Below are 26,181 nucleotides of genomic sequence, written 5' to 3' on the forward strand. Positions count from 1 at the left end.
ACGCGGAGAGAGACGCGGAGCTGTGGAGAGAGACGCGGAGTTGCGGAGAGAGACGCGGAGCTGCGGAGAGAGACGCGGAGAGAGACGCGGAGCTGCGGAGAGGGACGCGGAGCTACAAATAGAAAGAGAGATGAAACGTAATTTTTGGCTCATATATTTTAGTTGCAAAAGATGCTTTCACGTTTGAGACTTCAATAACAAGCGATCCTTTCAATGTAACCCCGTAACATTGATCCATATGGCAGATTTCCTCCTTTTGGGTCTTGGAAAAAAATGCTTATGCATTTCTTGCGAATGAATGAAGCTATGTGAACCACAATTTTTTTGTTGATTAACGAATTCGCGTGGCTAATTCCTAATTTAATCTGAGGCACACTGCCGGCGCAAATTTATTTTTGCAGATAGCAGGGATAACCTCTGCAGATTACAGGATCCGCGATTTGGTTCCCAAATATCAACACAGATTTTCTGATAAAAAACAATTATCACAACTAATCAAGATTGACGACGTATTAATTACTTCAAGAACTTAACAAAGAAGGTTTCAATATGAGCAAGAGAAAAGCGATGTACAAATGGTTTGCTTCACGAAAAAATATATTGGCCCAACAGCTGTATCTCAGCCAATTGTTTGTGTTAATGATTACATAATAAGGGGGACAAGAGACGTTTGGAGTGACTTGGAAACTGAACTTGATCATTAAAACGGGGTTTTGATCAGTACATATTTACAATTAAATATAGATAAGAAATATTGACAGAGAAATGTAATACAAACAGAAAAGTTATCAAGCATGGCGAAATGAATGCTGGGAAATATATTGAGAGACAGAAAGAAGAACACATGGATCACAGAATGCGAATCACAGACACAGTAATAGTTAGGTTTTCGCAGCTAATATTGATTAATAAGTATTTTTTTGGGTTAGGTCACACGTTACGTGGCCTATTTGTGGATTAGGCAGCATAGTCATCAAATGGCCTCACCCAAAAGTCTGTTCATGAATCATAGAGAAATGTTGAATGTTAAGAAAAGTAAGTGGGCTTGGGCAGGCCACATCTCTAAGAGGGTTGATGGTTGATGGATAAGACTGGTGATGAAATGGCAGGCGAACAAAAAAAAGCAGAAAATATTCCGGTGAGAATGTCCACCAGGGGAGAAGGGAGCAGTGAGAATCGCTCAGTGGAGAAGTCACATGGCTATGGCACCACACGGCCATGACGGATGATGTGTCGAGGTCTTCATCAGATAGTAGATTGATCGTGATGATGATGAACTACAGTACACATTTTTGCAATCGAGTTAGGGGTAGAATTAAATCACTTAGTGCCCCTTTACAGAGATGAGCATCACCCCACACCCATTTAACGACGGAGCACATCCTGACATTTTATTTATATTTCAGATTTGACATTTGGGATGGCTGCGATTTGAAATCCAGATTACGGTTTTGACAGCCCATTATCCCTTTGGAGTTGATACAATGAGCAGCACATCTTTACAGAGAATCAACAGTGGTTGTCCTATAGAACCATTCAACCCAGTCATGGGAATAATGAATTTACACCACAGGCGCAGGGCTGCTCATTGAGCTGAGCCGGCTCAAAATATTCTTTAGTACAGGGAGACAGTTTGCATTTTGTTTGACTGTTACACAGTCGCCTACTATTGTTGATGATGCTATCAGACACTCTCACTTTGTTTATTTTGCAACAGAGGGGCACGTGTTTTGTAATTCCCTCCAGATGTTGCCGTGACGCTGGTAACGAAACCACGGGATTTGGTGCAAACTGACGCAGTGATGTCCCAATGGGACATATTTAGATATTTACATATCTACTACCGACTGTGCAAAGCGCTGTCCTGCTGTCAATAGTTTTATGAAAGCAATGCAACAAGGAGTTGCACAATGATACTTTCCCGGTTTGTTTATTTTGTATTATTAACCACACGAACAAACATGCGCACTTTTATGTTTTACCGCACGTTATTAATATTTACTCACCCGATGGTGCATGCACGTTACTCGTGTGTGGTGGTTGTTGAGGAAAAAAGGTTTTAAAGCCCATTAATGTGCCCCTGGGTTAAATGAAAGTGTTAACAGTGTGTGGGGTGTTTCCTAAGTGAAAGGGCACACAGAAGGGAGAGTGCCTAGATGCATCAATTTCTATCTGGCTGAGCTTCAGTCAAGAGGTGAATGAGTCTGTAATTTTTCAAGTCAGATTAGTTACCTTTTTTGAATAAAATAATGTTTTAAGCATAATTCTACGACTGAGATATGTAAATTTTGTCAATAAAAAAAATTGCATACAGACACATTTGCACGGATTTTTTTTTTTCTCAAAGATCACTCGGAAAAGAATGACGTAACATTTCGAGGCCGGCCAACCATGTGAGTAGGTAGGGTTTAGGAAAGGATTGTATGTCATCAACCACGTGCTGTACGTACGATTAGAGTCCGATTTTGTAAGAAAATCCCCACTAATGAATTTCAGATACCATTGTGTTTAGCGACTATAGACTATGAAAAGGCATAGTAGGTGTGTGTCACCACCATCACCCAGCTAGGACATATTGGTTGACAGTCACACGGATGCAAAGTCTGTCATTTGACATTTGATGCTTCATTACAAAAGATTTGTTTTCCAACATCGTTTGGAATTTACATTAAACATTGACATGGGGCACGAAAAACAACACATTGTACGGTTGTGAAGATTTATTGTCAATCTTCGACCGTTTCGATCACTCATTTCATACAGGACAATATCACACAAGTGTGTGTGTGTGTGTTGAAGCCAGCAGGGGGTGTCCCATAAAGAGACTGAACTTGTCTCCCACCATGAGGACACGGGGACATTCCACCGTTTGCATCGGGATATCAATGGAGATTGGTGGGGCCCCGTTGCTCACGTGAGAAGGGGGCATGTTGAAGTATCTTAGGGGCCGTCCATAAATGACGTCACGTACCTGGGGGGGGGGGCAGATATTGGTGACGATGTGTGACGAGGGGGGGGTTAAGAAATGCGCAACTTTAAATAAATATAGACAACACGTTCTACTTAATTAAATAGACTTTATAATACATGTTTTCTCCTGACAACATCAGAGTGCAGCGCCACATTAAATACGCACTACAATGACGATAGTTTAAAGCGATTTTAAGCATGTTTTATTTTAAAAATGAACATATGGTTTGGGGGTGGGCAGAGCTTTGTGACGTCATATTTGAGGGGGGGGTCTGACTTTTTGTGACGCCGTGTGACGAGGGGGGGGGGGGTCAAAATCGTCCAAAATCGCGTGACGTCATTTATGGACGGCTCCTTACTTGGTAGAGCAGCAGCTTACAGTGACAAGATCGTGCGTTCATCGTCAACTCGAGGTAAACTCATCACTCCGCGGCAGGTAAAATGAAAACCGCATGTCCAGCACCACTGTGTTTTCCTCTGGAGACAAATGTGGGACGTAGGTAGGGTTTCACCGTTGCTTCAGAACCATCCGATGGGACGAGCACCACCTGATGCTTAGAAGAATGTTGCCGTACGGTGTATATAACAATTGGTTTTACCCTTTCTGGCAATAAAACAGGTGTTAAGATGTTAAAAAAACTAAACTGAAACCTTTTGCAAGGAATCATGTTTGTATTAACCACATATACTTGTGGTGAACATGCAACCAAAAAAAACATGCTCTGATAGTATATGCATTTTTTTTAAACTGATTGGTCCACACCAGTTAGAGCAACAGGTACACACGCAAAACAAAGAAATGTCCCCAGAGTGGATGTCAGCCCACGTGGTGACGGCACCGACATCACAGCCTCCTCCTCATCCAGCACGTGCAGGGCAGGCAGTCCCGCACGGCACACGTCCTGTCGCACTGCCACAGCCGGAGAGACGCCGTGCGACAATCATCGTCTCCTCCCCCCACTCCGCGCTCACACAGCGGGGATGTCAACTCAACGTCGCAAAAGCGGTCCAACGGACCCACCTCTGGGCGCATTGGGAGTGTAAAAACGTGGCAGACAAATGGCCCAATCACCGATGATGATCCCTGGTTTGAGGCACGTTCGCGTGCCTCAGTTGCTCGCCCCCCCCTCCACCACGCAGCAAGGACGCGCCCCACGTGCTCAGTTCTAGGACTGTGGTATTCTGGTCAGAGTACTTCACTGAGAATATAAAGGTGTTTACACCATTTGAACCTCCTTTGCCAGTAGAAAAATATAATAATTGTTTTTTTACCCTTTTATCTGGCAACAAAACTGTGCGCCTTTTGGAGTCATCTGGTCCAACACCATGTGAGACTAGGCTCTAAGAAAAGCTGTCTCGGGTGTGGACCAATCAATTTCAAGGACAGTGCATACATTATCAGAGTTGTGTTTTTTGTTTGCATTCCGACCGCAGGTATTGTGGTTAATACAAACATGACTCCTTGTAAAAAAGGTGTCAGTTTTGTTGCCAGATAAAAGGGTAAAAAAACAATTATCATTATTATAATATAAAGGTGTGCACGTTTACACCTTGTTTGGAGGGTCAACTCAGACTGTCATCCTTCTTAGGGTTGATCAAATACGTACAGTTAACCACTTAGCTTCCAAGATCGGATGAGATCAGGCACATTCCGGGTGATTCCATAGGCTGACGAATAAGTAGCACTTGAATATTTTCTGTACAGGACAGTATTCTATACAGTAAATATTTAATTACATTTGACCACCATGCTTTGCTGGCTGCTTAGCGTTTCTCTCTTCACGATCACCCTGCACATCGCACCTCTGATTAGCACGGTTGGCTCTGTACGGTGCGAAAGAGGTTCAACATCCATAAAGCATAATTCATAATAAAGGTTTTTGGGTTAGATCGCGTTATTTATAAGTGTGTCGTAACCCTCCACCACCCGACATGGCCAAACAGTAAAAAATGTGTCACGTTTACAAAAGACAAATAGTTCACTACTTTAGCCCACCGGTGTGTTGAAGAGTGAATCAACATCATTGAAATTAAAAATAATAATAATATTGGTCGCGAAAGCCTACGTGTTATAAAGCAGAATGTGTATCTACACAGACCTACAGTGGTCATGTCTTCCTACGTCATGGTGTACAAAGCAGAGCATCACAATATGCTCTTGGCACATTTAAGTCGAGGTAAGATATGTTCTCTTAACAAAACTATTTCATTGATTGCTACAAGCCAACAATGGGCATAGCACACGGTCTGATAGGCCCGCAGACACGTAAAGAACATTATCGGCTGAAGCTTTGTGTGTCCAGTGACCCTATACAAATCTCATTACCCAGAAAAGGGTTACCCGGGAGCGTAAGCCATCCTCTCTAACTCTTCCTATCATACCCCATTCTTGACATTTCCCCTACAAACACACATCCACAACAGCAATTCTCGGCACTGAAATCCGTTTCGGACTATTTTCAATGACTAATACGAGCATCGCATTATCTGACCATGTACGGGGAAATACATTGTCACGTTAAATAACGATTGTTCTAAATTTAAGACACAGTGGAAATGTGGAACCCTGCATTTTGGATCAATTACGGATGAGAACGAAGCATTGTGTATTGTTTGACTGCCAATACTTTTCCCATATTTGGCACACATGCCAAATCGACTCACGAAACCCCGCCGTAATGTCGCAACCATGCTCTAGCTAGCTGCTCGGCGTTTCTCTCTTCACGACCACTCAGCACATCGCACCTCCGATTAGCACGGTTGGCTGCGTACGGTGCGAAAGAAGTTCACCATACACACATTGTCTCCAGCTCTACCCCGTACGACTAGAGTATGTGTGTCCCGAATCTACATGACTATACGCTGCTCATTCTATGCAGACCTCTACATGACTGATTATATGCAATTCCATCGGTAATGTGCCTATACAGTCTATGCAACATTCCCCTGTATGACTCTAAGCCAGTGTTTTTTTTCCCCTTTACTGCAGCCTGCACCCCTTTGGTTCTCAATCGTAACAAAAGTAGAATGTTAATAGATGAATAAGTTTGATGAAACAAAGTAAGTTGTACTTACGTGCCCGTAAGTACAACTTTTGTGTTTTCGATTATTTACCTTCTAACAAATAAATCTGGCATGTCTCGCACTCCAAGAAAGGGCACCTTCTGCACCCCAGGTTAAGAACCGCTGCTGCTCTAAGCCCTGTAGCAGGTGTGCTGTGGTAGGCGACATATTGCACGTGGAATTGAGTCCAAAGCCAATATAGCTGCCGCAGGACTCATCTTCTTCTCTACACGGCTGATGTTTTGATGATGCCCGCTCCATAAACGCAAATCGTACACAGGGCTAGGCAACGTCATTTGAACGCGAGGGGTAACACAAAGATTTAATTAATCACACAACGATTATTAAGCTCGTGAGAAGTGCGTAAAATGACAGGTACGGGAAGAGACGTTGTTAATGTGGCCACACCCAGTTGTGTGCAACGTGGTTCCATGGCGTCTCCGGCCACTGGAGGCGAAGACGTTCACGAACGGAGTTGAACCCAATCGCTTCTTGAGATGGATAATCGGCCCTGAATTGTGACGATTGAATCAGATAACGGGGAGTGCATCTTCAAACTCTCTATGGAGCACTCTGAAATACTTCACTAACTCTTTAATACGCTCTCATCGGTCGAAATTAAAACGGCATTGCATTGTATGGCAGCCCAGCTCAGGCAATGCCATGTGTACTTTGTTCTGCACAACCCATAGACAGTACAATACAGTACTTGACGATTATAACTCTGTATATTATAGGCTATCCACAGGCTACCAAGGACTCGTGCACTTTGTACACTCTGCTGGTATATTTGAAGCAATCACGCTATACATTGCAAGGTTGTGAGTTCAAATCCTGTCTGGGGACTGACTCAGTCCATCATCCCTCAAGCGCTGATACATATGAATAGCATTACCTTCTGGGAAGTTGTCATCAGCAGTCTGTGGATAGACTGGCTCTCGCCACAAAACCGTGGACTGTATCTAACTGTACTGATGTGAACTGAGGTATATTCCTGAAGTGAAATTGATAAGAGTGTTAGAGATTGGTGGTTTTTTTCAACCCATCGCAGACGTCAGCAGGCTTAGAGAAGGGACGGTTTAGAGAACGTGTGTGTGGAGGTAAACACTGTGCCTGGTGCAGTCAGTTCTGACGAGGAGGTCAAACCACGTACAGTAGCAGTGCGTTAGCAGCGTGGGATTTTGCTGGAATACATAACCGACTCTGGAAGGGTGCAGAGGTCAATGTTATTGTTAAAACGCAATGTTCGAGGCAGGGGGCAATGCCTGTTTTACTGCATGGGTCAGAGATACAATACAATTTGAATTTATATAGCGCCTAACGTCTATCGCACCTCAAGACGTTGATATTGAAATGTAACAAAACGAGGAGAAAATAAGTTTCGAACACGTGATGGCAGGATAGAGTGAGTTAACTTAGAGGTTTCAGAATTGAACATCAGAAGAAAGTGGTGTACGTATAAATCAGCACCCTCCTACCATCTTGATGTGTGTTCAGGATTGTAGGAGGGTAGGTTACGCAGATCAGCATTGGCGTGGCACACAGAGGCTACGGGGAAGACCTAAAGCCAGATGTGGGATGGGGCTTGCCAAGGTGAGATGGCATTCGTGGTATTGGGCATGATGCTCCCTTGATATTAGCCATATTGCTATTATTTTCATTAGACGCAATTCTGGTGGTATATGATTAACCTACTTGTTCCTGTAAAGCAGGTTTGAGCCCTATACTGCAACAAAACATACGTGCAGGATTCTTCCCTGACAGAACGGTCGTGCATTATTGCCGCGTCTACGCAGCTAACTTTTTGAACCCATCTGCTTTGTATCCGATGGCGGTATTCGAGTCCATACAGCACTGCTGTCTGTGACCGCCTTACTATGGATGTTCTCTACATTATGTATGATGCACCACTGTATTTCATATACATTACGCACCCCTTAGTGTAAGTCCGAGGGGACGGATGAGTGGTGGTACAGCTGTTTGCACTAACCGACATGGCGAAGTATGGTCACACAACCCCCAGGAGTGGATTAATTAACAATGTTTGGGAATAATTGCAATATAGTACTACAGTACTGCCAATGTAGCGCTGTATATGTATACAGCAGCACTATATTACGACTACATCAAGCAGCTGATTTGTACATCGAGAAATTGGTCTAAGTAGTCGTACAGAGATACACACTCCCGTGTGTCCTCCAAGTTAAATTCTCCCAGCTCAAGACCCGCTGCTGCGTTACTCAAGTCCAATTCCATGCAATGCTCCCGGCTCCCACGGAAAAAAACGCATCCCCTGTTTAGCCTTAGCGACTGCAGAGAAAGTGCTTTAAACCAGTGCCGATCAAGACGAGCTAAGCACTCAATGAGCTGATGTGGTCATCCATCGCCAAGCCCGGCCGCCTTTGTCTCCCAAACGCTCATGCTGTAACACACCATGCTATAACGCCCTTATTTACAGTCGAGTCGATCTAGGGGAGGCGCGGCACGGGTTCTGTTACCACTTTCCACTGACATTCGTGGATGAGAATGGAACCTTTGTCGCTTTGGCTCCGTAACGCAGTGCGCGTACCACTGCACCACCGCTCTCCGTAAACACACGCACGCACACAATGAAGCGCGCGCACACACACACAACACATCCATTACCAAACCCTGCCCATATCCCTGTCCCATACCCCCTCCGCCCCCACCACGCGACTCCAACCCATCCCACCAACCCAGCACCCCCACACCCCACACCGCACATCAACGCACGGGTTGAGTGGGCTCTCCAGTCCCGTCGCACTCGCCACTGAGACAAGGCACGTCGAGGTAAGTCTCGTTTGTCAACTGCTCCTCGTTGGCGGTGTTTCGTGCACAAACGCAGGGGCGCGCGCGCGCGCGTTCTCATCGCGCAACACAGAGAGAGGCGGGCCGAGCGAGCTAACTCCCCGGCTCGTATAAAAGGCACCTCGCCCTGCGAAGAACACGAGAGGGTGTACAGAGCCAGTGCTGTGACACTTTTACCCTCCATCCCATTCGCGCACACACACACACACACTCGCTCGCTCACCCACCCGCCCATCCCCGTTTGGCTGCGCGCGGGCCACTTCAACTGTAGGGTTCTCAAGCGCCGGTGCAGACAACGGAGAGACCCAGACCGCAGCCAGGAGTCCGGCTCACACACGGGAGTAGGCATCAGCAGCAGCAGCACTATAGCGTGGGTGATTGTGTGGACTGGCTCTGCGCAAGCAAGAGGAGGAGGAGGGCAATTTACGTTGAGTTTAGGAGCTCACGAACATCTCGGCTGACTTTCCCCGTGAATCAAGGTGGGTTACGTGTTCTCATTCCGTTGTTTTACAGGGACGTGAATATTGACGCCCAAGATTGCTCTAAAATTTGCTGTTACGCGCAGTTTGTACACACCTGTACCAAACAACCAGTTTTGAAGTCAAATACTGTTACGATTATGTCTGCATTGCCTAGCAAATATTTAACCGCTATTACTCATTGTAAAAAAGGTCAACGGTGCGTGGCTCCGTATGGCGGATTTTCATTAAAACGAAAAACTTAACGCAGGGAAGCTGTTAACGTTAGCAGTTGTGGCGGAGGGCAATGATGTGTGCGGTGTGTGTGGTGTGCATCACGCACCACGTGTGTGTCGTGAGGCCTCGCTGGCGTGACGTGGGCTATAAATGTCAGATTTCGGGCAGATGCGTGCAATGGGGACGCGAGAGTGAGCGTTTAACGCGAATGCGCTTTAATTTGCACCGCTTATAAACGACGCTTGCCAGCCTGATTTTCACGAGCGGCTGCATTGTATTTTTTTTTACATTCTAATACGCATTCATTTTAAGTTTAGCACCCGCTTATAAATGGATGATGTTGAAACAACATTATAAAGATACAAAACCCCAAAACTGCGACCTTCTAATAAAACACACACAAAAGAACTCGACCGCTGCTCTCGCAATGATGACTTTACACAAGACGGAGGCATGGCTATGCTGTGTTGCAGCAACGGCGAAAAGTTGGCAAGAGCACACGTGTCTCTATAATCCGTGGCATATCAAAGGAACGTGCGTGGCAGAGAGCGCTGATTTTAAACGAAACTCGTTTTTATTTTACCACCTAAGGCCTACTGAGCTATGTCGCTCTTTTTTTCAGAAGCGACCTGGCCACAAATGAAAGCTCAACGAAGTGGCTTATCGTGCACAGATGTATCGCAGCCGAATACTCTAAACGCGTGATGTTGATTCTAAATGTGGAGGGGAAAAACCGGAGGACGCGGAGAAAAATCCACGCGACCACGTGGGGAGAGACACGCCAACTTCAAATATAGAGCAGGCGTCAAGAGTCGGGATCGAACCCACGATCTCCTGTATACCAGGCGAGGGAATTAACATCCTGACACCATGAATAACCCCGCGAGACTGCGCCAGTCGTTCTTGTGACTTGGCAATAGGCGCGCTGACCACTGCTGTTCTGTGCGTTTGAGGCAAGGCAATAATAACGGTGACACGCAAATGCAACTCTTGGATGGACATTAGCTATACCTATACAGGTAATGCAACACGTGACAGTTAGTCATAACTTAACCGCTGTTGTGATGCATAATGTCTCATACGCGTGTATACCCGTGTGATATCGTATTCGGTTAAAACTTGGGTTTGCATGCTGTTGCCTATTAATAAACTCGCAGTAAGCATTCAACTTTGGGGCACAATCGATTGTGACTCGCAGATTAATTCTAAGAGCAAGGAACTGTACCGAGCCTGTTGTTTAGCATAACTCACGCAGATAATGGATGGGAAATCTGACGTATTATTTGATGTTAATAGGGAAACGTTTTTACGTACTGCTTATCCATTACCTCTCAGTTCTGGTTGTTATTGTGAAATGTTTAAATCTATAACTTATCACGATGTCTGTCTGTGACTTCATTAATGTCTCTCGTTAGTGTACTGCTTGTAATAACAGACCTGTCATAATGAGGGACATTGTATACTATTACAGTGCTACTGGGAAGTTTGGTATGAATTGTAATCAACTGTAGACAGTAGTAAAACATGTATACCTGTTAATTTTTACGTGTTACACTGCGATTTCAAAAAGCCACGCAAACATCAACTGATTTGAGGTTTGAGACTGTCAGACGATGTAACATTCGTACGAGTCACACGCGGACGGTAATCCGCTTGAACTATTGACTCGCAAACAAACTCTGTCACTTTATATTTAAGAGCAGCACATCTCATGTCACTTTATATTCAAGAGTGGAAGAGTTGCGCCGACAAATGAGTCATTCCTCTCAATTATTAACTCCGGCATTAGCAGTGACCTCAACATTTTTTTCTCTTAAAAAACTCGACATCCAAAGATGTTGCTTGATGTCATAAATAATGTCTGTGACGTGATGGCCAACGGGTGCTGGGTCTGGGCTGCGATTGGGGATGTAATTCTTGGAAACTAAATTTATTACTGATGTAAAATTGTCGCGCTCTCCAGCCTGTGCTCACGGATGCGCGGCATTAAATGAAGAATGACAGTGAAACTGGCACGTCTCCACTTCAGTCCATGAACACGTCTCCTGCAAGAATGTCGCCTGTTCTTTGAGTCTACGGAGAAAATAACGTGCATAGCTACCTGCCGAGCATGCCAGGGCATATCTGAGCAAGCGCATGCACACGTGCGTAAATCTAATTTCCGACTGCCTGTCCTATTAGATATTGGAGATAAAAAAATTCCCCATGCAAACGCAAGTCTCCAGTTGTACAGTAATACGCCGGTTTACGTCGGGGATGTGTTCCTCAAAGGTGCGAAGACGAATATCGAAACGACGTAAATCAAAGCGGTTTAAAGAGTAATAGGCGGAGGCAAAGGCGACGCATACCGAGAGAAGACGGATGATGATGCTGTCAGCGATGTAAGCGTGGCGTTGAGGCGACGCAAATCAGGTCAATGTATTATTAAAGTGACGACGTATTTGCGAAACGACGTAATAGGGAGAGACGTAAATCCGAGCACTACTATACAAGAAACACTCTTGATGTGGATTCCAATAACAACATTGGAAGAGCAGTAATTTTATTATTATTGTTGAATTGCAGCTACGACCAGCTGTGCACCTCACCCATCACAGTTATAGCACAGGGGCAGTCGTGGCCTGTGGCTGTTGAGACGACCCTGAAATTGCTTGGCACGATGATCATGATCAATACTCAATGGGCGATGTCGTCAAATGAAACGTGACTGGTCTGAGGTGTACAGCTGTCTGTTTTCAGCACGGAGTGGGGGGTGGGAGTTGATCAATAAAGCCTACAGGCATTGCTATCCGAGACTTGAACGAGGTGTACGTATGTATGTTGAACTTCTTTCGCTCCGTACGTAGCCAACCGTGCTAATTGGAGGTGCGAACCGTGTGGTATTTAATGGAAGCTAAAACAATACTAGAAGGATATGCATTTATGGAATTGTTAGAAGTGAATAATATAGAATTGGGAGTGAATTATGTGGTAGGAGGTGAACATTCGTGAAAATATATTCGAAGATATTCATGGAAGTTACAGTCCTATGCATAGGGGAAATGCATACTGTACTGTACATTTTGTAAGTAACAAAAATGTGGATTAACGTGAATAAACATATGGATTAAGTGAATTTAATAAAATTTTATATACTGTATTTATCAAAATATTTGCCCAGATAATGCCTTGAGATGGAATAGTCGCTGAATATCGTAGGGAGGAATTAATCCAACAGTCGATTGATAATGGGTGTGGATTGTAATTGCTGTTGACTAATACTATGAATAAATAATCCAAATTGGATTTGAAGGTAGGTTTAAATTGCACCTGTCTTTGAACGATAATAACGTTAATGAAAATAAATACCACTCATGCAGATGAGTACGAATGTGAATGATAATACCATCATAACAAATTATATACAGTAAATGATAATTATAATTCTATTTTTGGAGATAATACGCAATGTTAGTAAGTAATAATAGGGCCATTCGAACAGAGTTGAAATTACTCAAAGTGACGATAATGATTTTGCAAATATCATTCCTAATAATTGTTACGGAAATGTCTAATTTATTCTGATTGATTGACTCTAAAGGAACCTCAGCAGTTTGTAGGATTCTTGTCGAACGGTATAAAGCATAAGCTTTTGCTTGGGGTGGTGTTGCGGTGGTTAGTGGCATTGCGCTACAAACCGGCTACATACCTGGGTTTCATTCCTGGCCTCAACTAACGTCAGTGGCGAATAGCTGAACAGGTCACGTGTCACTGGGGAAACAAAGAGGTTACCGTGCGTGGTGATAGCTACACTATCCTCTTTGCGCCGTGACGGCCTTCATAGATGTTCGCTAAAAGCAAATTGCACCCAACAGCCTGTGGAGGCTATATGGGGAATCTTTGTTTTATGACATTACTCAGCCTGAAATGAGTACCTGGGGCGGCAGAAAAACATCGGGAAATGACGGAGAAGGGGGGGGGGGCTCTGGCTCTGTGGGAGAACTGAGTATCGTGTTTTTATACGGAACCCCAGAAATGTGCGTCTGCTAGACGCACTCACAATCCACCACTGTAACACTGGTCAACAAAAAAAAATTCTGGCCTGGACTTTTGAAGCTGTTTTAGACGAATTTCAGGGTGCTGATTCCAAATCTTATCTCAGATTTGCCCTATCACATCTCATTTTATGCTATCGGCATACCCCATTTTCATTGATTTTACCCGAAATTAACTCTGTCACTTATGATTGCAAGTTGTTGCGAGTCAGTGACTGCTTTAGTGTTAAAATATGGTGCTATATTTTTAGGATAGTGTGTTTCTAATATAATTTTATGTAGATATCCACATTTTTTTAATATTTTTCTTACGCAGTTTTTATTGAAAATGCAACATTTGATATCTCAAAAACCTGATGTGATCGACGAAAACTGATGCCAAATTTGGAATCAGCACCCCAAAATTACCTTGAATCCATTGGAATACCTTATGCCAGAGAAAGTGTGTTGACCAGTGAATCCTCGATATCGATGGGCGAGCACATTACTGTGATCACTGCCCAGCAAACGTGCGTCGAGGGCCAAAGCTGCAGAATGAGAAGACAAATAAGTATAACCCGTAAAAACAAAGTTTTTCACTATAAATCCTTTATATGCGTGGCGGCTAGAGTCCTCTCGTCCTCTGGCTTGAGATGGCTGCCACCTATGGGTCTGATGATTGTCTGCCAGTATTAAGCAATTGATAATTAAATATTTAATTTGTTTTCCATAAACAGTGTAAAATTTTGGAAAAAAATTTTCACGAACATTAATTGTCTGGCACAACGAGTCTGTGTGGAAAATGTCAGCTCGATTGGATCACGGGAAGTGGGTTAAAAAACGACCGAAAGATTTGCACGGTCCTAAACAAGCAAGCAAGCACGCAAGCAAGCGAACTTAATATAAAGGATTTAAAAAGACGTTGTACTCTGAAGGGAGTTGTGATGAGCGCCGACGTCTTTTCGCAAGCATGCGTCTGTGCTTCCCAACAGGTTGGTTGGAGCGACACGAGCTTAAGGCTTTACAACTTGGGGAAATGGCTCTGGATACTTCTGTAGTTTGCAGAGGTCATACACATCAAGTAGTGTAAATTCCCCTATCATGCACCGATGTTTGCTATATCATTATAGCCATTGAGTGATTGGAGAGACTGGGGTCAATCTGATAGCAGTCGGTGAAAATGTATATTTACATCTAGAGTGCTGTATTAATTGAGCATAATTCAAGTTTTACAAGTTTGTGTTGTCTCCAACCAAGTAAACTGAAAGTGTCTTTCTTTTGTTTCTCATAGAATATCTACAAAAAAATATCATCCCATAGTTGTGTTTGAGCTGAGGAAATATTGTATTTTCATGTTCGGCTACATAGAGAAAATGTGGTATTTTTTAATATTGCAGTGGCACACGGTGACTTGCTGCAGCACGCTACGGGCGTTGATTATTTCATGCAACAGCTGTATGACACAAACAATTCAAAGGAATATCCGACCCAGAAAAGTGTTTAGGTAAATTCTAGACTTGAAGCTTTCGTGACTGCAAGGATTCATACTCTTAGGTTTTTTCGGTAAAGTCACGTAGGTAAAAACAAATAATAAAAATAATAGAAATAATATAAATAAAATAATAAATCATGTATTTTTTATTTCAAAATTTTTTTTTACCTACGTGACTTTATGTTTAGGTAAAGTCTTTTTTGGGAATTCAATCGCGTAAATTTAAATGAGCTGTCCACCCACCTCCATCCAACCACAGCCGATTTTACATTTCAGCGATCTGATCCAAAAAACTAAAACATTATCGTGAATAATTTTGGTCGCGATAGCCTACGCGTTTAAAACGTGATGAGCACTTGGGTTGTTCGGGGGAAAAGCTCGTGTTCATTTCTGATAGAATGGTGTGGCGTATCGTCTGAATGTACCCTTCCCCCTGGGTTTTTAGGTTTGTCCCGTTTTGTATGTTGATACGTTTTCAGAAAGCCTGATTGACGACTGCTTTCTTGTTTTCGTATACGATTGGAGACACGTTTTAATCATATAAAATACGTACAGTATAGATTTAACGCATTCATGTAGAATCGTTCATTGGTATAAGACAAGATAACTGTTACACAATATGTTTAAAACATATTTCCAGACGAGTCTCAAGCGTAAAGAAGCCCTTACGGTCTCGCGGGCACACACTCACAGCTGCCAGTGGTAGCACCAATCAGCTGACATTTTTAGTTCACTTACGCGAAGTCCGTATCCAAGAAAACGACTTTATTCATGACATTTACACGCACGCGGAAATAGAATTACTTTTCTAAACATTTGTTGAACATTAAATAATATGAGTCCCGATGGTGGAATGCAAAAGGATAAGTCAATCAGGATGCGATCTGATCCTGGTTAAATTCTTTACGATCCTACGATCCTATGTACAATCACTCCCATTCATCTCATCTGATAACATAAAAAAAACATTGGATCGGATCTGCTCCCAAACTTAAATTGCCCTTTTCCTTAAAATAGTCATACATTGTTAATCGCTCACTCAACATAGCACAATTAGTGGTGGATCCAAGGGGGTGGGGGATGAGGGAGGGGGCCAATGGGGCGATAAAGACCTTAAGACCCTGGAAATTTTAGTTGTAATCAGATTTACTAGACAAAATATTTTAATTTGCTTTATTATTCATGTAGGGCTCTATTTTAAAAGCGTGATCTTTCACGGTGGACTCCTTCCCCTCGCTCCCCGCTGCTCACCCCTAAGGAAGTTTCTCGATCCACCAATGACACCGATTAAAGAAGAGACGTATTGCTGGGTTGAATAAATACACACGTAGTTCTCAGTAAAACATCTTAGGTATCAATTTAAATTATTGGAACATTTATACCTACTGTAGTTGAATGATCATGCATCACCATCACTATGGCTAGGGCATATATTTGAAGACATACATAATCTGCTGAAGTTTAGTGCATGTTTAATATTTGTCTTTGAATTCCTGCCGCAGTGGTTAGACACCAACAGAGTTTCCATGATATCATCACAGGCAATGTGACTGAAATCCATCTGGGTAGCGCTACTTTAGTGGAATGTTGGAGTGTAAAGCCACGATGTGAGACTGCCCATCAGTTGGCTTCCTGAATGTCACTGTCAGCCAACGTTCCACCTGGGGGGAAGCAAAAACACGCGTTGTTCAACATTATCTTCATGGAATTGCTTAGTGTCGGAGTTGAAAGTGGTTTTGTGCTTTTTGGAAAAGTCAACAGTTGACCGTCTTGTGGAGTGTCTGACTCCAAGCATGAGAAAGTGGAATTTGCAACATTGGCACAAGGCTATTTGAGACCAGCACGGCAACTATGCTCACTTGAACATAACCTTTTGATGGTACCGGCTTGTAGAACTAGCCTGCAGAATAGGCCAAGTAGTATTGGAAGCCTGGCTAGTACCCCTACATTTCTTTACACCACATTGCTTGACCATGTAATCACTACAAACATTTAATGTTAGTCAGTTTTATTTTATTTGGACCATAGACACACTTTTGATCACTGTGGTACTAGTTGGTACACACTCGTGATGTGGGGGATAAACCATGACATAACATTTTGGATTTTTCACTTATTTTAGGAAAATTCCAGCTATAAATAACTCGTGTTAGTTTGACTGCTATGCCAACAACATATCTGCGTAGCAAGGGTGTGGGAAAGTGTGGCGAGGATCCGCCACCTTGCCGGGGATAGTGCAGCAGCCGTGGGGAGCTGTGCGATACACACGGTGGAGTGTTGCTCTGCGACCATTGCAGATGGATGCTGTTGTCTCATGACATGAATGCATTAGTGAAATTGGAATAATATTATGGAAATGATAATAAATATATATATTTGAAGGCTTGAAAATGTAGTCATGGGTCAACTAAGTCCATCAACCCTTTTGGATTCATTTAAATAAGTACAATTACTCCGTTTCCAGCGTTGCAATTGGCTGGGCGCCACGTGCTGCCCAGTGTGCCGAGTGGGGATGGGACGAGGGGCAATTGGGGAGGCTAGGATAGGGTGCCCGAGGTGAGAGTGGGGGCGTCTGGGGGGAGTGGGAGCATTGGGGAGGCTAGGATATGGTGCCCGATGTGAGAGTGGGGGCGTCTGGGGGGAGTGGGGGCATTGGGGAGGCTAGGGGGCCCCGGGAGTTTCCACACGCGAGGGGAGCACCCGGGGGTGAGGACGCTGGGGTGGGGGGGTCGTGCAATGGCCGGTATTTGCACTAGTAGGGTAATAAAATACAAGTATTATTATCATTAAACCTCTCAACCCCAGACTTGACTACGCTGGAATTTATAAGCCAGTCTACCCAAAACAAATACGTATTGAAATGTAAACCACAAAACTCCAACAGTAACGCTGTTCGCACCCTAATTAAGTTGTACGCGGTAGGGGCTTGTTTGTCAACAGTCAGAACTATCGTAGGGCAAGGTAATCCAGAAGAGGTCATTACAATTTATGTTCGTGCACTAGCAATTATACATCTGAATACTTATCTGCTGTATAGAAGTCGGTAAACGGTGCCCTTTGATCCCTCTTTAAACCACGCGCAATATACGATGGCCATCTACATTTTTGTTACATTTATTTTACCAATAAAATCTATACTTTAAGTCGTCAGAAAATCAATCTTCTCAGTCGTCCATCTCTGCTTCATGGTCATGGTTAGTGATCAGACTAAACTGTACAGTAATGATTTTTAGAGTTTATAAAAATGTGACATAAATGGCTTGTGTAATGATGACATCTTGATTTTAAAAAATGTTTTAATCTTTAACTAATTGGTATTAATTAAATGTATTAGTGTTTAATTAAGTGTGTTAAATGAGCTAGATGTTAATGACGTATGTACATGGAATTTATTAAATGATTATTTGCAGACCAGCTTCCAGTGAAGTCACGTAGAAGGGATGTAATAAAATAAAAAAATAAAACATAATAAAATTAATTTTATTATGTATTATTTTAAAATTAATTGTATTATGTTTTATTTTTATTATTTTATTACATCCCTTCTACGTGACTTTACCGAAAGAACCAAGAAGATGAATCCCTGCAGTCACGAAAGCTTTAAATCAAAATTTAGCTTCCAGTGGCTTTAATGTAAAACAAATAATGTCACAGCTGAGGTATTAACACTGTGGGTGGATGGTTTGGGCCCTATCAAAAGCAATATTCATTCATGTTGTAACTTTAGCTTGGGTTAGTCTCGCGCCAAACGTCTTGTTTGCAAGCGACACCGTGCATTTTTTAAACAAACGTTTACTGCAGGTAGTAAATTTGGTCACAGTATTGGCAAGCCAGGGCAACATTGGTGAAGAACTGCAGACAGGACCATGGGACACGAGTTCAGAATTAAGGCAGAGTAGACTAATTGCCGGTATAATAATACTTGGAAAGTTTATTCCGTTTGTGCTGAGCATCATGGAGTATAACTTTACCGCATTAAGGTGGTTATAATAATTTTCCACGTGAAACATAGAACAATGTTCCAGAAATAAAACATTAAAGTACCGTATATGTTTATCTTAACTTTTCTTTTTTTGACAGAAACTACTGCAAAGCATACTATATTTGTACCTTTATTCAAACTAGATGAGGTCTGTGAAGAGATTTTTTTTTATGTCCTGCATATATTATGAACGAGACCTGAAAAATGCAAGAGCACATGTGCAAGGAATGTATGAGGTGAGAAATGTGGAAAAAAACACTTGCAAATATGCACAGTATTTATTACAGCATTGCAAATGTGCCAGACCTTTTAGAAAATAAAATAAAAACTAACATTTTTAGATATACTGTATGTACATATGTTGAATTTCGCATCGTACATAGCCAACCGAGGTGTACGTACATGTAGAGCCTTCTTGTCAAACCACTGCTGGGTCATGAGGGCCTTCCCATGCCATCTGGGTCATGGGGGGGGGGGGTGTATTTGACCAGTTCGGGCTGGTGAAGGCAAGGAACAGACATTGTGGCGTATTGGTTTAACGCGTAGGCTTTCGCGACCAATATCATCCATAACTGTTTTTTTGGGTTAGATCGTGTAAATAACCTCTATTATGGATTGTCGCATATTACAGCGTGTCCTTGGAGTAACCTAGCTGGAGGATATATATATGTGGGGCAAGGTATATCCACCCAGATTTTTAAACAAAAAAAAATGTGATAACTTCTCTCCAACTCTACGTGTACGAGCGTGCGTATCAATTCTTCGACTCCACGCTCCGCACAAACGTCACAGCCAAGCAGCCTCAGCCGAGTAACCTGCCCTGCAATAACTCCTGTAACTGTGTCATCGAATTGGATTGTTACTTTCCGTCGTTTCAGTGGTATTCTTTAACCCCTCTTTCACGTTGCTTTTTAAAACATTAAATTGCAAGATATAAATGGGAAACATTTTGTTTTCAAGGAAAGAACGGGGTTTGGTTAAGAAAATGGATACACTGAGGCACCCCTTCCCTGAATTAGTCATTTATTTCAAGGGCACAATATCATCATCATCATGATCCATGGGCAGATAGCCCCGTAGGTGTCCACTGCACATTTCGTAATCTTTTTTCCCCACTTTCCTATGTCTTGTGCTAATATGCCCAAGTAGTGCCACATCTTTCTGGCATCGATCTCTTGTGATGTCATCGTCAAGCCATTCTCTGTTAGGTCTTCCGCTCTTTCCGGTTTCTTCCATTTTTCCAAACAACACACTTTTAATTCTCCTGTTGTCCATCCTACATATCTGTCCAAATCATGCCAGTTTCCTTCTCATCACTGCCTGCATCACCAGGTTGGTCACTCTTTGGATCCAGTTTAGATGCAGTATCCTTCTGTAGCAATACATTTCCAATGCCACAATCTTATCTCTGTCAGTTTTTTTCCAATGTCCAAGTCTCAAAGGCATACACAGCTGTCCTGAACACGCATGTTCTTAAGATGTTCAGTTTGGTTTTGTTGCTGATTTGCTTGCTTCTCCAGATGCCATTGAATTCTGCCATTACTCATTTTGCCTGTGCGATCCTCGCTTTTATAACTTCTGTGCAGTCGTTGTCCTATGTCAGTAGACGCACCAAGCATACATTTCTTTATATTCACAATATTGTTGCTTTCTATTATTGCATATTTTTCAATATCCACCCTTCTTTGTCCTTCCCATGCTAATCCTCAGTCCTGCAACCTTTCCTGGCTCATTCATCATATGAACAATTTTCCCTGCAGTACTACGCAGCTTTCTTCCATCAGATCTATGTCGTCCACTAATCCCAACTCATTTAGTATTTCTCATTGCACAGATATTCCTGTGCTGTAGTCCTGAATGGCATCCATGACTCTTTTTAAGTATGTGACAAAGATGTTTGGTGATAGTGGATATCCCTGTGTCATACCTATTCTTGTTGGGAACCATTCACCTATATCCTGTCCAAACGTTACTGCTGACTTTGACCTTTCACCTATTTCCTGCAGAATCTATTTTTTTCCTACTCCGTATGATCTTAATGTTGGCAATGTTATATCTTGCTTAGTCGAAGCGAATTATTTCTCGAAAGCTATGAAACAATTGTAAACGCGACTATTATTTTTGCTTTCTCTACTATAAGCCTTGACACAACCAATTGTTGAACTGTGTTCCTATCTTTCCGAAACCCTGCCTGTTCACCCAAATAATCCTCAGTCTGCGCTTTTAATCGATGTAATAGTACAACTATTAGTACCTTCCCCATGTGGCTCATTAGTGTTTGTAATTTTTACAATCACAATATACAGTCCTGTAAAGAAATTGTATTTTGCTGCACTGCTGTCTGCTGGCCACTTAGCACAATAGCAGCCTACAACCTCCTGATGCAGAGTGGTCACTCATCCCAAGCACTCTTCGGGCTCATAACTACTTAGTTTCCAAGGTCTAAAGAGATGGAGTGCATTTCAGGTGATTGTTATTAGGCTTTGCATATATTATGAAGTTTATTCAGCAAACAAATAATCCATAATTATACATATTTTGCAGTTATTTAAATATAAAGTTAAATAAATATATGGTACATAACTGGCATAAAAAATATGAAAAGCAATTGTAGTGCTTTATTTCAAATGTGCAACAATGGTTGTCTTTCTTTCATCACCCAAAACAATTGCTTTTTGTGTTTTCAGGTTCATCCCTTTTCTATTTGATCAAGTGTGCAGGACCAAAATAATTCAAAATACGGCACCGTATTCTTAAAGATGGGGATTTTCTTGTGCAATCAACAGTGACTGAGCCGAGGCCATCAAACTCTACGCGAGACCTGGTTTGACCTTAAGTTGGCACACGAAACATGCATCCAGGTTCTCCAGCGGTGCTGGCTCATTACTCTGACAAAGGTTTTAGCCTCCGGGGTTACCCAGCTGGATCGGACAAGACAAATTTTACACCATGGCCCAAAGCACAGCACAATGATGGTTTTTTTTAAATTGGGGGTTTTGGACTCTGAATACATTTTTACTTATGAACCCAAAAGCTGTTTTTCGGCCAGTGGGTTTCTATTTCAGACAAACGTCGCCTGAAGTCACAATTGTCTCACTGCTCAAACGAGCATAGGATAGCAGTTATCTTTGTTGGGGGCTTCAATCCAGTGGTGAAAATTCCGCGTTTGTATGGTGGGAACCAGCCGCTGCATAGGACAATCACTGACTTCCGATAAAGTGGATACTATTTATAGCAACCTTATGCAGTGATGAGTTGAGTCAACTGCCATCCGAGCTTTGAATTAAAAACCAAAATTTTATTTTAAATATCCATCAGAGTGTGTGTGTGAGAGGGTAGGGTTTGAGGTCTGGGGGCTGTCACCTCTAAGAGGCGACATTGTAGAAGCTCCGAAAGGCACAAACCCAACTTCCTCCATGGGCGATCCATGAGCACACACCAAATATTCACTGACAAACACGCGACAGAGTCGAGTTGCCGACTATTTATTTATTTATTTGCAACCTCACCTGAGGTGTCACTTTTCGAATGTCTATAAACCACGGTACAAGTTGTACACAGCCTCAATTTATTTTGTTTAAAATTGCATGCCTGTCAAAAGAAACCTATTCGAGGGTAATGATCCAGGAAAATAGTAAACAAGCGACTGGGGTTTGCAATGAACAACACGGAAGAACGTGCAAGGTTTTCTGGGGGTTACAGGACAAAGGAGGCAACACAACTCAAATAGACAAAATCAACATTGGCCGCGATAGAAAGTACTTGGTGAGGTTATGCCAAGATCAACACAGTCTTAATAGCTCGTGATAAAAGTCCCAGGCTCCAATGCACAGTCACGGGGTTGCAAGCTCACTGGTCTGAGACGGAGGCCGAGCAGGGCTGCACAGGTCACAGATTCGCAGGTCCATGGCACACGCCGAGCAAAGTGCAGACGCCACAAAGCTCGCAGAGTTGCGGAGGGCTTGGGCACGGAGCGAGCAGAGTTGCTGTTACAGAGTTGTGATTCACAGCGAACCCCGCAGGTCATACAATTAATTTGCCCGTGCGACTCATGGAATCCACGACAAAATCCTGGGTGATAGGTAGCTCTTAAAGCGCAGTGGAGTTTATGGAAGCTCAATGTGTTTGCACTTTGCACGTGAACAACAGACAGAGATACAGAGACATGTGCACACACGCACACACACCTATCCAAAACACGCACTGACATTGAGGCAGACACGGAGAGACACAGAGACAGGCAAATGTGTCGGTGTGAGAGTACACGAGTCTCTAAACTCGTACACGAGTCTCTCAACTCATGTATTACACTTGTCAGAGGCTAGCGAGCTGTCCTGCATAAGCCCACGGACAGAAAAGGGGACGTTTATTGGTGTTTCTCCATCTCCGTGTCTCTCTGTCTTCATCTTTCTCTCTACCTGTTGTGTGTCTCCATGTATCTGTGTCTGTCTCTCTGTGCGTTGCCACGTGTGCCACCGTGCCTCTGTGTGTATGCAAGTCTGTGTGTGTGCCTGTGTCGTCTCGCCGATCATTGCAAGTGCTGTACCTCCCGTGCACTTGCTTTGATTATGGCCATTTGTTTTAAATCCCAGAACCCCACGGTTATTAGACGTAATTTTCTGCAGAAAATTAGCGAGTGTTGTGACGCAGCTAAATCCCGGATAACTGTGGATAATAGGAAGAAATAAGGCCGCGGATATATCGGATTTGATTGGACTCGACACTAAAGCTGGCTGATTGGCAAGTCTCACGAGGCCTGACCAGTATGGAAGAGTAGGCCAAATACCCTCGAGTGGAGCTCTGTAGAGCCGCCTCTCCAGAGCTTTTTCATGCAGAGACGCTTCTGCTAGCAGTGGCATGAGAAACCAGTTGCAGGGCTCCAACTTTACCTTACACCTTTTACTTAATGTGGAGGCGTGATCGTTCTGGAAGCATTTCCAAATCAACATTTTCATTCTCCGGTGCCAGAACGTGGGAGCACACAGGAATGGATTCTTGAACCTGTCTGGTTCTTTGAAAGTTGTTTTCCCATATGTATGGGTTTTCTGAGTGCTCTGATTTCATCCGCAAAGCCAAGCATGAATGGAACTGGCTGAACGTGCCAATGCAGACTCATTCTGAAGTAAACAGTCTTGGAACTCAGCGAGGCTTTCCTATGTAAATAAAAGGAATTATTACCATCCGTATGCTCTTTCTCTCCAACAAAATGCTAATAGGGCATTGAGCATTTTATTTTCCATAGCCCTGTTGACACTGTTGCCCTTTGTGTTTGGGAGATTTGAGGTTAGAGGAATGGCTATGAAATAGGGATGAGGGCAACATTTGTGGCAGTAATTAACTTAATTCAGGCAGCTTCAAACATAATTTGGTCAACGGCCATAGTGGTGTGCAGTGGCTTATAAATAACTATCCAAGCGTGTGTGTGTGAGGAACAGTGGTGCAATGGATATTCCACTGAGATATGATATTGGTGACCTGGATTTGATTTCTATCCCTGCACAAAATCAGTGGTGTGTTATCCGAACCTATCTTTTTCCTCCCCCAGGTAAAACACAACTTAAAAGGGAAGCTAATGTGGTGATACAAAATCAGCACCGAGAAGACGGGCAGCCAGCTCCGTGTGGTTCTAGCCACACCTCATTTCAGTCTGCCAAACCGTCCTTAAAATATCCTCATTGACACCAATCATTGCCGGTTAGTAAAAGCTATAAACCAGTGGCACCGTCTCTCTGTGACACACACACATTTTAACGCACATACGCGTGCACGCACCCACACTGCACACATACACAAGTTGCCCGTGCTGACAAATTTAAAAACAAGCCCCAAAATAGCAATAGCTGGGTGTATCATGTTGCTGCACCTCCTGTGCTGCTTGCAGCAGGGTGGGATGTGGCCAGGAGGGACCAAGATGGACGAGATCATGGGATCATTCAGCCTGCTCGTGGATTGACGTGACTTGGCCACTGGTATTTTGACATTCTCATTCAATCGCAATCCAAGCCACAACTTCGAAAGTTAGTGCCACTCATGTGTGTGGGTCGTGTTCTCTGGGTGTTTTCTACTGCATGCAGAGGAATTGGTCAAACATCATGACCAGGATCCGTAGGTGCCACAGTGGTGAGATGTTAACTACGCTGCCTGGTATGAAGGAGGTTGTGGGTTTGATCCCGACCCTGACGCCTGTATATTTGGAGTTGACATGTCCTTCTCCCCGTGGTCATGTGGATTTTCCCCCGGGTAATCCGGTTTTTCCCTCCACATTTAGAAACATGCGTTTAGAGTATTTGGCTGCTACACATTTCCACACGAGAAGCCACTTAATTGAGCTGTCATTTGTGATAGCCAGGTCACTTCAGAAGAAGAGCGTTGTAGCTCAGTGGGCCTTACCTGGAAAAAAAAGTGTTTTTTATAGTTTGTTTTTGAGAAAAGTCTTGAGTTTCAATGAGGCTTCCCTGAGTAAACAAAGAGTGTGTATTACTGTATCATTATGACCATTATATTAGTTACTCGTACATTCTCCAGGTTATAACAGTGATCTAATAACATTGATTCCTTAAGAGTTGTACAAATGCTCTTTGGAGCTGCAGTTGATTTAGTAAATTTTGACTTTAAACTAAAAAATATATATATATTTAAAGAAATGTCTTAAAAAAATAATAAATAAAAAACCCACAATATAAAATTAAAATAATAAAATAAGAAATGCATGAAGCCACATTTCTTTGAAGCTCAGTGGCCTTAAACTTGGCTCCATGAGACATGGCTTCAAGCCACTGTTCTGGACAAAGTTGAGTTAAACATTTTTCGAGATATCACCAAGTAACTTGTGCGTCTTTCCGAGTGGTAATTCCAATGTGCATGTCCGGATGGTGAATGAATCATGGGTTGTATTTAGCACGGTGTTGAAAATTGAAAAGCCCGTTACCCACAAGGGTGGATTAAGAATCACACTACGTGAGATCTCTGGCTGGGTGGCACTGTGGTTTAAACTGCTTGAGGCCAACAGTTATCATCCTATGGAGAAACTGGCTTCTACCAAGTGGAAAATAGAATATATACCAATGACTCAGGGCTGCAACAAAAGGGGAGATTATCAGAATGTTGTTGCATATAATTTGTTTTACTTTGTGTGAA

General features: G+C 43.0%; 1 protein-coding gene across 5 annotated transcripts in view; it reads left to right on the top strand.

Annotated features, from left to right (window-relative positions):
* Positions 1-8,746: 8,746 nt before the first annotated feature.
* The window catches only part of ADCY2 (adenylate cyclase 2), a 297,759-nt gene continuing 280,324 nt past the window's right edge, over positions 8,747-26,181 (top strand). For 2 of the 5 annotated variants that reach the window (XM_061565555.1, XM_061565551.1), the window contains exon 1: positions 9,026-9,341. The gene's annotated coding sequence lies outside the window, so the exon portion shown is untranslated. Of the gene's footprint in view, positions 8,845-9,025; positions 9,342-10,179; positions 10,577-26,181 lie in introns of those variants that run through there. The other 3 variants (XM_061565552.1, XM_061565553.1, XM_061565554.1) reach the window with 3 other exon arrangements.

Source organism: Lethenteron reissneri, chromosome 35, assembly GCF_015708825.2.
Source record: "Lethenteron reissneri isolate LAM-NWPU_2019-01 chromosome 35, ASM1570882v1, whole genome shotgun sequence".
NCBI classification, from domain to species: Eukaryota; Metazoa; Chordata; class Hyperoartia; order Petromyzontiformes; family Petromyzontidae; genus Lethenteron; species Lethenteron reissneri.